Genomic DNA, 16203 nt, shown 5'->3' with positions numbered 1-16203 from the left:
CTCCTGAAATAATTTGCCAAAATAATTTGCCTCCCAAAATAATTTGCCTCCCAAAATAATTTGCCAAAATAATTTGCCTCCCAAAATAATTTGCCTCCTGAAATAATTTGCCAAAATAATTTGCCTCCCAAAATAATTTGCCAAAATAATTTGCCTCCCAAAATAATTTGCCAAAATAATTTGCCTCCCAAAATAATTTGCCTCCCAAATTAATTTGCCTCCCAAAATAATTTGCCAAAATAATTTGCCTCCCAAAATAATAATAATCACCAATAATAATAACCAAAAGTGTAAAATAATGTTTTAGGAGCTGTTTCTCAACAACCAAAGTGTCAAATAATGGTTAGAAGCTGTTTCTCAACAACCAAAAGTGTCAAATAATGTTTTAGGAGCTGTTTCTCAACAACCAGAAGTGTAAAATAATGTTTTAGGAGCTGTTTCTCAACAACCAAAGTGTCAAATAATGGTTAGAAGCTGTTTTTCAACAACCAAAAGTGTCAAATAATGTTTTAGGAGCTGTTTCTCAGTAACCAAAAGTGTAAAATAATGTTTTAGGAGCTGTTTCTCAACAACCAAAGTGTCAAATAATGGTTAGAAGCTGTTTTTCAACAACCAAAAGTGTCAAATAATGTTTTAGGAGCTGTTTCTCAATAACCAAAAGTGTAAAATAATGTTTTAGGAGCTGTTTCTCAACAACCAAAGTGTCAAATAATGGTTAGAAGCTGTTTTTCAACAACCAAAAGTGTCAAATAATGTTTTAGGAGCTGTTTCTCAATAACCAAAAGTGTAAAATAATGTTTTAGGAGCTGTTTCTCAACAACCAAAGTGTCAAATAATGGTTAGAAGCTGTTTTTCAACAACCAAAAGTGTCAAATAATGTTTTAGGAGCTGTTTCTCAATAACCAAAAGTGTAAAATAATGTTTTAGGAGCTGTTTCTCAACAACCAAAGTGTCAAATAATGGTTAGAAGCTGTTTTTCAACAACCAAAAGTGTCAAATAATGTTTTAGGAGCTGTTTCTCAATAACCAAAAGTGTCAAATAATGGTTAGAAGCTGTTTTTCAACAACCAAAAGTGTCAAATAATGTTTTAGGAGCTGTTTCTCAATAACCAGAAGTGTAAAATAATGTTTTAGGAGCTGTTTCTCAACAACCAAAGTGTCAAATAATGGTTAGAAGCTGTTTTTCAACAACCAAAAGTGTCAAATAATGTTTTAGGAGCTGTTTCTCAACAACCAGAAGTGTAAAATAATGTTTTAGGAGCTGTTTCTCAACAACCAAAGTGTCAAATAATGGTTAGAAGCTGTTTTTCAACAACCAAAAGTGTCAAATAATGTTTTAGGAGCTGTTTCTCAGTAACCAAAAGTGTAAAATAATGTTTTAGGAGCTGTTTCTCAACAACCAAAGTGTCAAATAATGGTTAGAAGCTGTTTTTCAACAACCAAAAGTGTCAAATAATGTTTTAGGAGCTGTTTCTCAATAACCAAAAGTGTAAAATAATGTTTTAGGAGCTGTTTCTCAACAACCAAAGTGTCAAATAATGGTTAGAAGCTGTTTTTCAACAACCAAAAGTGTCAAATAATGTTTTATGAGCTGTTTCTCAATAACCAAAAGTGTAAAATAATGTTTTAGGAGCTGTTTCTCAACAACCAAAGTGTCAAATAATGGTTAGAAGCTGTTTTTCAACAACCAAAAGTGTCAAATAATGTTTTAGGAGCTGTTTCTCAATAACCAAAAGTGTAAAATAATTTGCCAAAATAATTTGCCTGCCAAAATAATTTGCCTCCCAAAATAATTTGCCTCCCAAAATAATTTGCCTCCCAAAATAATTTGCCAAAATAATTTGCCTCCCAAAATAATTTGCCAAAATAATTTGCCTCCCAAAATAATTTGCCAAAATAATTTGCCTCCTGAAATAATTTGCCAAAATAATTTGCCTCCCAAAATAATTTGCCTCCCAAAATAATTTGCCAAAATAATTTGCCTCCCAAAATAATTTGCCAAAATAATTTGCCTCCTGAAATAATTTGCCAAAATAATTTGCCTCCCAAAATAATTTGCCAAAATAATTTGCCTCCCAAAATAATTTGCCAAAATAATTTGCCTCCCAAAATAATTTGCCAAAATAATTTGCCTCCCAAAATAATTTGCCTCCTGAAATAATTTGCCAAAATAATTTGCCTCACAAAATAATTTGCCAAAATAATTTGCCTCCCAAAATAATTTGCCAAAATAATTTGCCTCCTGAAATAATTTGCCAAAATAATTTGCCTCCCAAAATAATTTGCCTCCCAAAATAATTTGCCAAAATAATTTGCCTGCCAAAATAATTTGCCTCCCAAAATAATTTGCCTCCTGAAATAATTTGCCAAAATAATTTGCCTCCCAAAATAATTTGCCAAAATAATTTGCCTCCCAAAATAATTTGCCAAAATAATTTGCCTCCCAAAATAATTTGCCAAAATAATTTGCCTCCCAAAATAATTTGCCTCCTGAAATAATTTGCCAAAATAATTTGCCTCCCAAAATAATTTGCCAAAATAATTTGCCTCCCAAAATAATTTGCCAAAATAATTTGCCTCCTGAAATAATTTGCCAAAATAATTTGCCAAAATAATTTGCCAAAATAATTTGCCTCACAAAATAATTTGCCTCCCAAAATAATTTGCCAAAATAATTTGCCTCCCAAAATAATTTGCCAAAATAATTTGCCTCCCAAAATAATTTGCCAAAATAATTTGCCTCCCAAAATAATTTGCCTCCCAAAATAATTTGCCTCCCAAATTAATTTGCCTCCCAAAATAATTTGCCAAAATAATTTGCCTCCCAAAATAATAATAATCACCAATAATAATAACCAAAAGTGTAAAATAATGTTTTAGGAGCTGTTTCTCAACAACCAAAGTGTCAAATAATGGTTAGAAGCTGTTTCTCAACAACCAAAAGTGTCAAATAATGGTTAGAAGCTGTTTTTCAACAACCAAAAGTGTCAAATAATGTTTTAGGAGCTGTTTCTCAATAACCAAAAGTGTAAAATAATGTTTTAGGAGCTGTTTCTCAACAACCAAAGTGTCAAATAATGGTTAGAAGCTGTTTTTCAACAACCAAAAGTGTCAAATAATGTTTTAGGAGCTGTTTCTCAATAACCAAAAGTGTAAAATAATTTGCCAAAATAATTTGCCTGCCAAAATAATTTGCCTCCCAAAATAATTTGCCTCCCAAAATAATTTGCCAAAATAATTTGCCTCCCAAAATAATTTGCCAAAATAATTTGCCTCCTGAAATAATTTGCCAAAATAATTTGCCTCCCAAAATAATTTGCCTCCCAAAATAATTTGCCAAAATAATTTGCCTCCCAAAATAATTTGCCTCCTGAAATAATTTGCCAAAATAATTTGCCTCCCAAAATAATTTGCCAAAATAATTTGCCTCCCAAAATAATTTGCCAAAATAATTTGCCTCCCAAAATAATTTGCCTCCCAAATTAATTTGCCTCCCAAAATAATTTGCCAAAATAATTTGCCTCCCAAAATAATAATAATCACCAATAATAATAACCAAAAGTGTAAAATAATGTTTTAGGAGCTGTTTCTCAACAACCAAAAGTGTCAAATAATGTTTTAGGAGCTGTTTCTCAATAACCAAAAGTGTCAAATAATGTTTTAGGAGCTGTTTCTCAACAACCAGAAGTGTAAAATAATGTTTTAGGAGCTGTTTCTCAACAACCAAAGTGTCAAATAATGGTTAGAAGCTGTTTTTCAACAACCAAAAGTGTCAAATAATGTTTTAGGAGCTGTTTCTCAGTAACCAAAAGTGTAAAATAATGTTTTAGGAGCTGTTTCTCAACAACCAAAGTGTCAAATAATGGTTAGAAGCTGTTTTTCAACAACCAAAAGTGTCAAATAATGTTTTAGGAGCTGTTTCTCAATAACCAAAAGTGTAAAATAATGTTTTAGGAGCTGTTTCTCAACAACCAAAGTGTCAAATAATGGTTAGAAGCTGTTTTTCAACAACCAAAAGTGTCAAATAATGTTTTAGGAGCTGTTTCTCAACAACCAGAAGTGTAAAATAATGTTTTAGGAGCTGTTTCTCAACAACCAAAGTGTCAAATAATGGTTAGAAGCTGTTTTTCAACAACCAAAAGTGTCAAATAATGTTTTAGGAGCTGTTTCTCAGTAACCAAAAGTGTAAAATAATGTTTTAGGAGCTGTTTCTCAACAACCAAAGTGTCAAATAATGGTTAGAAGCTGTTTTTCAACAACCAAAAGTGTCAAATAATGTTTTAGGAGCTGTTTCTCAATAACCAAAAGTGTAAAATAATGTTTTAGGAGCTGTTTCTCAACAACCAAAGTGTCAAATAATGGTTAGAAGCTGTTTTTCAACAACCAAAAGTGTCAAATAATGTTTTAGGAGCTGTTTCTCAATAACCAAAAGTGTCAAATAATGGTTAGAAGCTGTTTTTCAACAACCAAAAGTGTCAAATAATGTTTTAGGAGCTGTTTCTCAATAACCAAAAGTGTAAAATAATGTTTTAGGAGCTGTTTCTCAACAACCAAAGTGTCACATAATGGTTAGAAGCTGTTTTTCAACAACCAAAAGTGTCAAATAATGTTTTAGGAGCTGTTTCTCAATAACCAAAAGTGTAAAATAATGTTTTAGGAGCTGTTTCTCAACAACCAAAGTGTCAAATAATGGTTAGAAGCTGTTTTTCAACAACCAAAAGTGTCAAATAATGTTTTAGGAGCTGTTTCTCAATAACCAAAAGTGTAAAATAATGTTTTAGGAGCTGTTTCTCAACAACCAAAGTGTCAAATAATGGTTAGAAGCTGTTTTTCAACAACCAAAAGTGTCAAATAATGTTTTATGAGCTGTTTCTCAATAACCAAAAGTGTAAAATAATGTTTTAGGAGCTGTTTCTCAACAACCAAAGTGTCAAATAATGGTTAGAAGCTGTTTTTCAACAACCAAAAGTGTCAAATAATGTTTTAGGAGCTGTTTCTCAATAACCAAAAGTGTAAAATAATGTTTTAGGAGCTGTTTCTCAACAACCAAAGTGTCAAATAATGGTTAGAAGCTGTTTTTCAACAACCAAAAGTGTCAAATAATGTTTTAGGAGCTGTTTCTCAATAACCAAAAGTGTAAAATAATGTTTTAGGAGCTGTTTCTCAACAACCAAAGTGTCAAATAATGGTTAGAAGCTGTTTTTCAACAACCAAAAGTGTCAAATAATGTTTTAGGAGCTGTTTCTCAATAACCAAAAGTGTTAAATAATGTTTTAGGAGCTGTTTCTCAACAACCAAAGTGTCAAATAATGGTTAGAAGCTGTTTTTCAACAACCAAAAGTGTCAAATAATGTTTTAGGAGCTGTTTCTCAATAACCAAAAGTGTAAAATAATGTTTTAGGAGCTGTTTCTCAACAACCAAAGTGTCAAATAATGGTTAGAAGCTGTTTTTCAACAACCAAAAGTGTCAAATAATGTTTTAGGAGCTGTTTCTCAACAAACAAAAGTGTAAAATAATGTTTTAGGAGCTGTTTCTCAACAACCAAAGTGTCAAATAATGGTTAGAAGCTGTTTTTCAACAACCAAAAGTGTCAAATAATGTTTTAGGAGCTGTTTCTCAATAACCAAAAGTGTAAAATAATGTTTTAGGAGCTGTTTCTCAACAACCAAAGTGTCAAATAATGGTTAGAAGCTGTTTTTCAACAACCAAAAGTGTCAAATAATGTTTTAGGAGCTGTTTCTCAATAACCAAAAGTGTAAAATAATTTGCCAAAATAATTTGCCTGACAAAATAATTTGCCTCCCAAAATAATTTGCCTCCCAAAATAATTTGCCTCCCAAAATAATTTGCCAAAATAATTTGCCTCCCAAAATAATTTGCCAAAATAATTTGCCTCCCAAAATAATTTGCCAAAATAATTTGCCTGCTGAAATAATTTGCCAAAATAATTTGCCTCCCAAAATAATTTGCCTCCTGAAATAATTTGCCAAAATAATTTGCCTCCCAAAATAATTTGCCAAAATAATTTGCCTCCCAAAATAATTTGCCAAAATAATTTGCCTCCCAAAATAATTTGCCTCCCAAAATAATTTGCCTCCCAAAATAATTTGCCTCCTGAAATAATTTGCCAAAATAATTTGCCTCACAAAATAATTTGCCAAAATAATTTGCCTCCCAAAATAATTTGCCAAAATAATTTGCCTCCTGAAATAATTTGCCAAAATAATTTGCCTCCCAAAATAATTTGCCTCCCAAAATAATTTGCCTCCCAAAATAATTTGCCTCCCAAAATAATTTGCCTCCCAAAATAATTTGCCAAAATAATTTGCCTCCCAAAATAATTTGCCTCCTGAAATAATTTGCCTCCCAAAATAATTTGCCAAAATAATTTGCCTCCCAAAATAATTTGCCAAAATAATTTGCCTCCCAAAATAATTTGCCTCCTGAAATAATTTGCCAAAATAATTTGCCTCCCAAAATAATTTGCCAAAATAATTTGCCTCCCAAAATAATTTGCCAAAATAATTTGCCTCCTGAAATAATTTGCCAAAATAATTTGCCAAAATAATTTGCCTCACAAAATAATTTGCCTCCCAAAATAATTTGCCAAAATAATTTGCCTCCCAAAATAATTTGCCAAAATAATTTGCCTCCCAAAATAATTTGCCAAAATAATTTGCCTCCCAAAATAATTTGCCTCCCAAAATAATTTGCCTCCCAAATTAATTTGCCTCCCAAAATAATTTGCCAAAATAATTTGCCTCCCAAAATAATAATAATCACCAATAATAATAACCAAAAGTGTAAAATAATGTTTTAGGAGCTGTTTCTCAACAACCAAAGTGTCAAATAATGGTTAGAAGCTGTTTCTCAACAACCAAAAGTGTCAAATAATGGTTAGAAGCTGTTTTTCAACAACCAAAAGTGTCAAATAATGTTTTAGGAGCTGTTTCTCAATAACCAAAAGTGTAAAATAATGTTTTAGGAGCTGTTTCTCAACAACCAAAGTGTCAAATAATGGTTAGAAGCTGTTTTTCAACAACCAAAAGTGTCAAATAATGTTTTAGGAGCTGTTTCTCAATAACCAAAAGTGTAAAATAATTTGCCAAAATAATTTGCCTGCCAAAATAATTTGCCTCCCAAAATAATTTGCCTCCCAAAATAATTTGCCAAAATAATTTGCCTCCCAAAATAATTTGCCAAAATAATTTGCCTCCTGAAATAATTTGCCAAAATAATTTGCCTCCCAAAATAATTTGCCTCCCAAAATAATTTGCCAAAATAATTTGCCTCCCAAAATAATTTGCCTCCTGAAATAATTTGCCAAAATAATTTGCCTCCCAAAATAATTTGCCTCCCAAAATAATTTGCCTCCCAAAATAATTTGCCAAAATAATTTGCCTCCCAAAATAATTTGCCAAAATAATTTGCCTCCCAAAATAATTTGCCAAAATAATTTGCCTGCTGAAATAATTTGCCAAAATAATTTGCCTCCCAAAATAATTTGCCTCCTGAAATAATTTGCCAAAATAATTTGCCTCCCAAAATAATTTGCCAAAATAATTTGCCTCCCAAAATAATTTGCCAAAATAATTTGCCTCCCAAAATAATTTGCCTCCCAAAATAATTTGCCTCCCAAAATAATTTGCCTCCTGAAATAATTTGCCAAAATAATTTGCCTCACAAAATAATTTGCCAAAATAATTTGCCTCCCAAAATAATTTGCCAAAATAATTTGCCTCCTGAAATAATTTGCCAAAATAATTTGCCTCCCAAAATAATTTGCCTCCCAAAATAATTTGCCTCCCAAAATAATTTGCCTCCCAAAATAATTTGCCAAAATAATTTGCCTCCCAAAATAATTTGCCTCCTGAAATAATTTGCCTCCCAAAATAATTTGCCAAAATAATTTGCCTCCCAAAATAATTTGCCAAAATAATTTGCCTCCCAAAATAATTTGCCAAAATAATTTGCCTCCCAAAATAATTTGCCTCCTGAAATAATTTGCCAAAATAATTTGCCTCCCAAAATAATTTGCCAAAATAATTTGCCTCCCAAAATAATTTGCCAAAATAATTTGCCTCCTGAAATAATTTGCCAAAATAATTTGCCAAAATAATTTGCCTCACAAAATAATTTGCCTCCCAAAATAATTTGCCAAAATAATTTGCCTCCCAAAATAATTTGCCAAAATAATTTGCCTCCCAAAATAATTTGCCAAAATAATTTGCCTCCCAAAATAATTTGCCTCCCAAAATAATTTGCCTCCCAAATTAATTTGCCTCCCAAAATAATTTGCCAAAATAATTTGCCTCCCAAAATAATAATAATCACCAATAATAATAACCAAAAGTGTAAAATAATGTTTTAGGAGCTGTTTCTCAACAACCAAAGTGTCAAATAATGGTTAGAAGCTGTTTCTCAACAACCAAAAGTGTCAAATAATGGTTAGAAGCTGTTTTTCAACAACCAAAAGTGTCAAATAATGTTTTAGGAGCTGTTTCTCAATAACCAAAAGTGTAAAATAATGTTTTAGGAGCTGTTTCTCAACAACCAAAGTGTCAAATAATGGTTAGAAGCTGTTTTTCAACAACCAAAAGTGTCAAATAATGTTTTAGGAGCTGTTTCTCAATAACCAAAAGTGTAAAATAATTTGCCAAAATAATTTGCCTGCCAAAATAATTTGCCTCCCAAAATAATTTGCCTCCCAAAATAATTTGCCAAAATAATTTGCCTCCCAAAATAATTTGCCAAAATAATTTGCCTCCTGAAATAATTTGCCAAAATAATTTGCCTCCCAAAATAATTTGCCTCCCAAAATAATTTGCCAAAATAATTTGCCTCCCAAAATAATTTGCCTCCTGAAATAATTTGCCAAAATAATTTGCCTCCCAAAATAATTTGCCAAAATAATTTGCCTCCCAAAATAATTTGCCAAAATAATTTGCCTCCCAAAATAATTTGCCAAAATAATTTGCCTCCCAAAATAATTTGCCTCCCAAATTAATTTGCCTCCCAAAATAATTTGCCTCCCAAAATAATAATAATCACCAATAATAATAACCAAAAGTGTAAAATAATGTTTTAGGAGCTGTTTCTCAACAACCAAAGTGTCAAATAATGGTTAGAAGCTGTTTCTCAACAACCAAAAGTGTCAAATAATGTTTTAGGAGCTGTTTCTCAACAACCAGAAGTGTAAAATAATGTTTTAGGAGCTGTTTCTCAACAACCAAAGTGTCAAATAATGGTTAGAAGCTGTTTTTCAACAACCAAAAGTGTCAAATAATGTTTTAGGAGCTGTTTCTCAGTAACCAAAAGTGTAAAATAATGTTTTAGGAGCTGTTTCTCAACAACCAAAGTGTCAAATAATGGTTAGAAGCTGTTTTTCAACAACCAAAAGTGTCAAATAATGTTTTAGGAGCTGTTTCTCAATAACCAAAAGTGTAAAATAATGTTTTAGGAGCTGTTTCTCAACAACCAAAGTGTCAAATAATGGTTAGAAGCTGTTTTTCAACAACCAAAAGTGTCAAATAATGTTTTAGGAGCTGTTTCTCAACAACCAGAAGTGTAAAATAATGTTTTAGGAGCTGTTTCTCAACAACCAAAGTGTCAAATAATGGTTAGAAGCTGTTTTTCAACAACCAAAAGTGTCAAATAATGTTTTAGGAGCTGTTTCTCAGTAACCAAAAGTGTAAAATAATGTTTTAGGAGCTGTTTCTCAACAACCAAAGTGTCAAATAATGGTTAGAAGCTGTTTTTCAACAACCAAAAGTGTCAAATAATGTTTTAGGAGCTGTTTCTCAATAACCAAAAGTGTAAAATAATGTTTTAGGAGCTGTTTCTCAACAACCAAAGTGTCAAATAATGGTTAGAAGCTGTTTTTCAACAACCAAAAGTGTCAAATAATGTTTTAGGAGCTGTTTCTCAATAACCAAAAGTGTAAAATAATGTTTTAGGAGCTGTTTCTCAACAACCAAAGTGTCAAATAATGGTTAGAAGCTGTTTTTCAACAACCAAAAGTGTCAAATAATGTTTTAGGAGCTGTTTCTCAATAACCAAAAGTGTAAAATAATGTTTTAGGAGCTGTTTCTCAACAACCAAAGTGTCAAATAATGGTTAGAAGCTGTTTTTCAACAACCAAAAGTGTCAAATAATGTTTTAGGAGCTGTTTCTCAATAACCAAAAGTGTAAAATAATGTTTTAGGAGCTGTTTCTCAACAACCAAAGTGTCAAATAATGGTTAGAAGCTGTTTTTCAACAACCAAAAGTGTCAAATAATGTTTTAGGAGCTGTTTCTCAATAACCAAAAGTGTCAAATAATGGTTAGAAGCTGTTTTTCAACAACCAAAAGTGTCAAATAATGTTTTAGGAGCTGTTTCTCAATAACCAAAAGTGTAAAATAATGTTTTAGGAGCTGTTTCTCAACAACCAAAGTGTCACATAATGGTTAGAAGCTGTTTTTCAACAACCAAAAGTGTCAAATAATGTTTTAGGAGCTGTTTCTCAATAACCAAAAGTGTAAAATAATGTTTTAGGAGCTGTTTCTCAACAACCAAAGTGTCAAATAATGGTTAGAAGCTGTTTTTCAACAACCAAAAGTGTCAAATAATGTTTTAGGAGCTGTTTCTCAACAACCAAAGTGTCAAATAATGGTTAGAAGCTGTTTTTCAACAACCAAAAGTGTCAAATAATGTTTTATGAGCTGTTTCTCAATAACCAAAAGTGTAAAATAATGTTTTAGGAGCTGTTTCTCAACAACCAAAGTGTCAAATAATGGTTAGAAGCTGTTTTTCAACAACCAAAAGTGTCAAATAATGTTTTAGGAGCTGTTTCTCAATAACCAAAAGTGTAAAATAATGTTTTAGGAGCTGTTTCTCAACAACCAAAGTGTCAAATAATGGTTAGAAGCTGTTTTTCAACAACCAAAAGTGTCAAATAATGTTTTAGGAGCTGTTTCTCAATAACCAAAAGTGTAAAATAATGTTTTAGGAGCTGTTTCTCAACAACCAAAGTGTCAAATAATGGTTAGAAGCTGTTTTTCAACAACCAAAAGTGTCAAATAATGTTTTAGGAGCTGTTTCTCAATAACCAAAAGTGTTAAATAATGTTTTAGGAGCTGTTTCTCAACAACCAAAGTGTCAAATAATGGTTAGAAGCTGTTTTTCAACAACCAAAAGTGTCAAATAATGTTTTAGGAGCTGTTTCTCAATAACCAAAAGTGTAAAATAATGTTTTAGGAGCTGTTTCTCAACAACCAAAGTGTCAAATAATGGTTAGAAGCTGTTTTTCAACAACCAAAAGTGTCAAATAATGTTTTAGGAGCTGTTTCTCAACAAACAAAAGTGTAAAATAATGTTTTAGGAGCTGTTTCTCAACAACCAAAGTGTCAAATAATGGTTAGAAGCTGTTTTTCAACAACCAAAAGTGTCAAATAATGTTTTAGGAGCTGTTTCTCAATAACCAAAAGTGTAAAATAATGTTTTAGGAGCTGTTTCTCAACAACCAAAGTGTCAAATAATGGTTAGAAGCTGTTTTTCAACAACCAAAAGTGTCAAATAATGTTTTAGGAGCTGTTTCTCAATAACAAAAAGTGTAAAATAATTTGCCAAAATAATTTGCCTGCCAAAATAATTTGCCTCCCAAAATAATTTGCCTCCCAAAATAATTTGCCTCCCAAAATAATTTGCCTCCCAAAATAATTTGCCTCCCAAAATAATTTGCCTCCCAAAATAATTTGCCAAAATAATTTGCCTCCCAAAATAATTTGCCTCCTGAAATAATTTGCCAAAATAATTTGCCTCCCAAAATAATTTGCCAAAATAATTTGCCTCCCAAAATAATTTGCCAAAATAATTTGCCTCCCAAAATAATTTGCCAAAATAATTTGCCTCCCAAAATAATTTGCCTCCTGAAATAATTTGCCAAAATAATTTGCCTCCCAAAATAATTTGCCAAAATAATTTGCCTCCCAAAATAATTTGCCAAAATAATTTGCCTCCTGAAATAATTTGCCAAAATAATTTGCCAAAATAATTTGCCTCACAAAATAATTTGCCTCCCAAAATAATTTGCCAAAATAATTTGCCTCCCAAAATAATTTGCCAAAATAATTTGCCTCCCAAAATAATTTGCCAAAATAATTTGCCTCCCAAAATAATTTGCCTCCCAAAATAATTTGCCTCCCAAATTAATTTGCCTCCCAAAATAATTTGCCAAAATAATTTGTTTCCCAAAATAATAATAATCACCAATAATAATAACCAAAAGTGTAAAATAATGTTTTAGGAGCTGTTTCTCAACAACCAAAGTGTCAAATAATGGTTAGAAGCTGTTTCTCAACAACCAAAAGTGTCAAATAATGGTTAGAAGCTGTTTTTCAACAACCAAAAGTGTCAAATAATGTTTTAGGAGCTGTTTCTCAATAACCAAAAGTGTAAAATAATGTTTTAGGAGCTGTTTCTCAACAACCAAAGTGTCAAATAATGGTTAGAAGCTGTTTTTCAACAACCAAAAGTGTCAAATAATGTTTTAGGAGCTGTTTCTCAATAACCAAAAGTGTAAAATAATTTGCCAAAATAATTTGCCTGCCAAAATAATTTGCCTCCCAAAATAATTTGCCTCCCAAAATAATTTTGCCAAAATAATTTGCCTCCCAAAATAATTTGCCAAAATAATTTGCCTCCTGAAATAATTTGCCAAAATAATTTGCCTCCCAAAATAATTTGCCTCCCAAAATAATTTGCCAAAATAATTTGCCTCCCAAAATAATTTGCCTCCTGAAATAATTTGCCAAAATAATTTGCCTCCCAAAATAATTTGCCAAAATAATTTGCCTCCCAAAATAATTTGCCAAAATAATTTGCCTCCCAAAATAATTTGCCAAAATAATTTGCCTCCCAAAATAATTTGCCTCCCAAATTAATTTGCCTCCCAAAATAATTTGCCTCCCAAAATAATAATAATCACCAATAATAATAACCAAAAGTGTAAAATAATGTTTTAGGAGCTGTTTCTCAACAACCAAAGTGTCAAATAATGGTTAGAAGCTGTTTCTCAACAACCAAAAGTGTCAAATAATGTTTTAGGAGCTGTTTCTCAACAACCAGAAGTGTAAAATAATGTTTTAGGAGCTGTTTCTCAACAACCAAAGTGTCAAATAATGGTTAGAAGCTGTTTTTCAACAACCAAAAGTGTCAAATAATGTTTTAGGAGCTGTTTCTCAGTAACCAAAAGTGTAAAATAATGTTTTAGGAGCTGTTTCTCAACAACCAAAGTGTCAAATAATGGTTAGAAGCTGTTTTTCAACAACCAAAAGTGTCAAATAATGTTTTAGGAGCTGTTTCTCAATAACCAAAAGTGTAAAATAATGTTTTAGGAGCTGTTTCTCAACAACCAAAGTGTCAAATAATGGTTAGAAGCTGTTTTTCAACAACCAAAAGTGTCAAATAATGTTTTAGGAGCTGTTTCTCAACAACCAGAAGTGTAAAATAATGTTTTAGGAGCTGTTTCTCAACAACCAAAGTGTCAAATAATGGTTAGAAGCTGTTTTTCAACAACCAAAAGTGTCAAATAATGTTTTAGGAGCTGTTTCTCAGTAACCAAAAGTGTAAAATAATGTTTTAGGAGCTGTTTCTCAACAACCAAAGTGTCAAATAATGGTTAGAAGCTGTTTTTCAACAACCAAAAGTGTCAAATAATGTTTTAGGAGCTGTTTCTCAATAACCAAAAGTGTAAAATAATGTTTTAGGAGCTGTTTCTCAACAACCAAAGTGTCAAATAATGGTTAGAAGCTGTTTTTCAACAACCAAAAGTGTCAAATAATGTTTTAGGAGCTGTTTCTCAATAACCAAAAGTGTAAAATAATGTTTTAGGAGCTGTTTCTCAACAACCAAAGTGTCAAATAATGGTTAGAAGCTGTTTTTCAACAACCAAAAGTGTCAAATAATGTTTTAGGAGCTGTTTCTCAATAACCAAAAGTGTAAAATAATGTTTTAGGAGCTGTTTCTCAACAACCAAAGTGTCAAATAATGGTTAGAAGCTGTTTTTCAACAACCAAAAGTGTCAAATAATGTTTTAGGAGCTGTTTCTCAATAACCAAAAGTGTAAAATAATGTTTTAGGAGCTGTTTCTCAACAACCAAAGTGTCAAATAATGGTTAGAAGCTGTTTTTCAACAACCAAAAGTGTCAAATAATGTTTTAGGAGCTGTTTCTCAATAACCAAAAGTGTCAAATAATGGTTAGAAGCTGTTTTTCAACAACCAAAAGTGTCAAATAATGTTTTAGGAGCTGTTTCTCAATAACCAAAAGTGTAAAATAATGTTTTAGGAGCTGTTTCTCAACAACCAAAGTGTCACATAATGGTTAGAAGCTGTTTTTCAACAACCAAAAGTGTCAAATAATGTTTTAGGAGCTGTTTCTCAATAACCAAAAGTGTAAAATAATGTTTTAGGAGCTGTTTCTCAACAACCAAAGTGTCAAATAATGGTTAGAAGCTGTTTTTCAACAACCAAAAGTGTCAAATAATGTTTTAGGAGCTGTTTCTCAACAACCAAAGTGTCAAATAATGGTTAGAAGCTGTTTTTCAACAACCAAAAGTGTCAAATAATGTTTTATGAGCTGTTTCTCAATAACCAAAAGTGTAAAATAATGTTTTAGGAGCTGTTTCTCAACAACCAAAGTGTCAAATAATGGTTAGAAGCTGTTTTTCAACAACCAAAAGTGTCAAATAATGTTTTAGGAGCTGTTTCTCAATAACCAAAAGTGTAAAATAATGTTTTAGGAGCTGTTTCTCAACAACCAAAGTGTCAAATAATGGTTAGAAGCTGTTTTTCAACAACCAAAAGTGTCAAATAATGTTTTAGGAGCTGTTTCTCAATAACCAAAAGTGTAAAATAATGTTTTAGGAGCTGTTTCTCAACAACCAAAGTGTCAAATAATGGTTAGAAGCTGTTTTTCAACAACCAAAAGTGTCAAATAATGTTTTAGGAGCTGTTTCTCAATAACCAAAAGTGTTAAATAATGTTTTAGGAGCTGTTTCTCAACAACCAAAGTGTCAAATAATGGTTAGAAGCTGTTTTTCAACAACCAAAAGTGTCAAATAATGTTTTAGGAGCTGTTTCTCAATAACCAAAAGTGTAAAATAATGTTTTAGGAGCTGTTTCTCAACAACCAAAGTGTCAAATAATGGTTAGAAGCTGTTTTTCAACAACCAAAAGTGTCAAATAATGTTTTAGGAGCTGTTTCTCAACAAACAAAAGTGTAAAATAATGTTTTAGGAGCTGTTTCTCAACAACCAAAGTGTCAAATAATGGTTAGAAGCTGTTTTTCAACAACCAAAAGTGTCAAATAATGTTTTAGGAGCTGTTTCTCAATAACCAAAAGTGTAAAATAATGTTTTAGGAGCTGTTTCTCAACAACCAAAGTGTCAAATAATGGTTAGAAGCTGTTTTTCAACAACCAAAAGTGTCAAATAATGTTTTAGGAGCTGTTTCTCAATAACCAAAAGTGTAAAATAATTTGCCAAAATAATTTGCCTGCCAAAATAATTTGCCTCCCAAAATAATTTGCCTCCCAAAATAATTTGCCTCCCAAAATAATTTGCCAAAATAATTTGCCTCCCAAAATAATTTGCCAAAATAATTTGCCTCCCAAAATAATTTGCCAAAATAATTTGCCTCCTGAAATAATTTGCCAAAATAATTTGCCTCCCAAAATAATTTGCCAAAATAATTTGCCTCCTGAAATAATTTGCCAAAATAATTTGCCTCCCAAAATAATTTGCCTCCCAAAATAATTTGCCTCCTGAAATAATTTGCCAAAATAATTTGCCTCCCAAAATAATTTGCCAAAATAATTTGCCAAAATAATTTGCCTCCCAAAATAATTTGCCAAAATAATTTGCCTCCCAAAATAATTTGCCTCCTGAAATAATTTGCCAAAATAATTTGCCTCACAAAATAATTTGCCAAAATAATTTGCCTCCCAAAATAATTTGCCAAAATAATTTGCCTCCTGAAATAATTTGCCAAAATAATTTGCCAAAATAATTTGCCTCCCAAAATAATTTGCCAAAATAATTTGCCTCCCAAAATAATTTGCCTCCTGAAATAATTTGCCAAAATAATTTGCCTCCCAAAATAATTTGCCAAAATAATTTGCCTCCCAAAATAATTTGCCAAAATAATTTGCCTCCCAAAATAAT

The 16203-nt window shown here is 31.3% G+C and overlaps 1 protein-coding gene across 1 annotated transcript in view; it reads left to right on the top strand.

Moving 5' to 3' along the window:
* The window catches only part of rad17 (RAD17 checkpoint clamp loader component), a 171013-nt gene that overhangs the window by 75710 nt on the left and 79100 nt on the right, over positions 1-16203 (top strand). The window lies entirely within an intron of this gene.

This window comes from Protomyctophum bolini (genome assembly GCF_963924005.1).
Source record: "Protomyctophum bolini genome assembly, contig: SCAFFOLD_57, whole genome shotgun sequence".
Lineage (NCBI taxonomy): Eukaryota > Metazoa > Chordata > Actinopteri > Myctophiformes > Myctophidae > Protomyctophum > Protomyctophum bolini.
Note: the sequence above shows the minus strand (reverse complement) of the source record. Positions and strands in the feature narration are given on the sequence as shown.